Raw genomic sequence first — 2349 nt, 5'->3', positions numbered from 1 at the left:
GGCGCCGAGCCTGGAAAGTCTATTTTGAGTTCTTTGAGCATTCTCCATACTTCTTTCCAAAGAGGCTGTATTAGTTTGCAATCCCAGGGTCTGTAGATTTTTGAGAGAAAAACTTGTTGGAATGGCCACATGAGGAAAGGAAGTATGGACTATAGTTCATCCATCTAGTTCATGATTGTGGAGGCTGCATAGGCAAATCCAGAAGGCAAAAGCCATCAAGAAGGGAAGGCTGGGCTTGGCGCCTGTAGCTCAAGTGGCTAAGGTGCCAGCCACATACACCAGAGCTGGCAGGTTTGAATCCAGTCAGATACTGCCAAACAACAATGACAACTACAACCAAAAAACAGCCGAGTATTGTGGTGGGTGCCTGTAGTCCCAACTACTTGGGAGGCTGAGGCAAGAGAATTGCTTAAGCCCAGGATTTGGAGGTTGCTGTGAGCTGTGATGTCACAGCACTCTACCCAGGGCGACAGCTTGAGGCTCTGTCTCCAAAAAAAAAAATGGCAAGCTGGAACTCTCTGGCAGGAGCTGAGGCTACTCTTCACTTGTGGAATTTCTCTTTCCTTGGGGTAGACTAAAATTCTTTATTTCTACTGTTCCATATCCCATTTCTTCCTTCTCTATTCATTTTTAAAAATTAATTTCAAAAGCTTATGTTTACCAATGATTGGATTATCTCTTAATGTGTTTCTAGGTCTTCTTTAGAGCTATAATTTGTATATAGTAAAATACACAGATCATAATCTATAACTTTATTAGTTTTAATAAATGCATACTGCATGTTAGTATCAGCCAAATTATGATAGCAGACATTTTTATTGTCAACCTAAATGAACAAAACTGAGGCACATAATAAAATTTTGAAGAGTTTACTTGAGGCAAAATGAGGAAAGTTCCAGATGACTCAGACCCAAGTGACCTTGGATGTGAACTCCACTCAGCCTTTGTTTCAGCAGGTTTTTTTTTTTTTTTTTGAGATGGAGCCTCAAGCTATCCCCCTGGGTAGAGTGCCATGGCATCACGCTCACAGCAACCTCCAACTCCTGGGCTCAAGCGAGTCTCCTGCCTCAGCCTCCCAAGTAGCTGGGACTACAAGCGTCCGCCACAACGCCTGGCCATTTTTTGGTTGCACCCATCATTGTTGTTTGGCGGGCCTGGGCTGGAGATTCGAACCCGCCACCTTAGGTGTATGTGGCTGGCGCCCTAGCCGCTTGAGCCACCAGCGCCGAGCCATTTCAGCAGGTTTTTAAAGGCAAAAAAGGGGACAAGGAGTTGCCTGATATAAAGATGTCAGAAATTCTCATTAGTTTACAGAAATAACATTAGTGTCAGTGGGAAACCCAAACTCTGTAAAATAACTTAAAGAGGCTTATTCTGAGCCATATATGTGCAACTGTAGCCCAGGGAATGTGGTCTCAGTAGGTCCTGAGAAAATGTACCCTAGGTGGCCAAGTAGTTTGGTTTTATACATTCATGGAGACAGAAATTCTAGGTGAAATCAGTACATTAAAGTTATACACTGGTTTGGCCTGAAAAGGTGGGACATCTTGAAGTGGGGGCTTATAAGTCATGAGCTGGGTTGTAGGGATTCTTTTATTGGCAATTGATTGAAAGAGTTATGCTTCATCTAAAGACCTGGAGTCAGTAGAAATGAATGCTTAAGGTAAAGGAGTCTTCTATGTGTCATGTGGTGCTATATCAGAACCAGGTTGGAAAATATGTCACCTGATGTTGGATTGATAAAAACCCATTTCATGAGATTTTATTGTTTGTAGGTGTGACTCACCAGGCCTCTTAGAAACAAATTTGGGCAAGAGAAAAAAAAGGTCAGAGTTTAGTCCTCAGGTAATTGGCTATTGAATCTATGGGTTTTGATGTCCAGTACACACTTGACATTGTCAGGTTAGTTTATAGCTACTTGTGGTAAGGATAAGAATCTTTAAGAGATGATTACTTAGCTCCAGGGAGGAAGCAGAATATGACTGCTGCCTAATTCCAATGCCTCTCTGGGTCAGATAACTTAGCAAAGGCTGGCATTCTTCTGCTAAAAGGTTTTTTCTTCCTCACCATCACTTCAGGATGTTCCCATATGCTCCTTTCTAATCATCTCCTCCCAGAGATAACCACTTTTCTGATTACTGTCAAATTAGATTCACATGTTATTGAATCTCATACAAATGGAATCCTACAGTGAGTACTCTTTTGTGTCTGCCTTTTAACCCTCCACATACTGTTTGTGAGACTCGTTCTTATTGTTACATGTATTACCATAGTTTATTAAGTATGAAAGGTCCAATTTCTTTAAGCACTAAGTCTGACAGTTGATATGCATATCTCTGACATTTCACT

The sequence above is a fragment of the Otolemur garnettii genome, unplaced genomic scaffold (assembly GCF_000181295.1).
Source record: "Otolemur garnettii isolate 467f Iridium unplaced genomic scaffold, OtoGar3 scaffold00082, whole genome shotgun sequence".
In the NCBI taxonomy this organism is placed as follows: Eukaryota; Metazoa; Chordata; class Mammalia; order Primates; family Galagidae; genus Otolemur; species Otolemur garnettii.
This window is presented reverse-complemented; position numbering follows the sequence as displayed.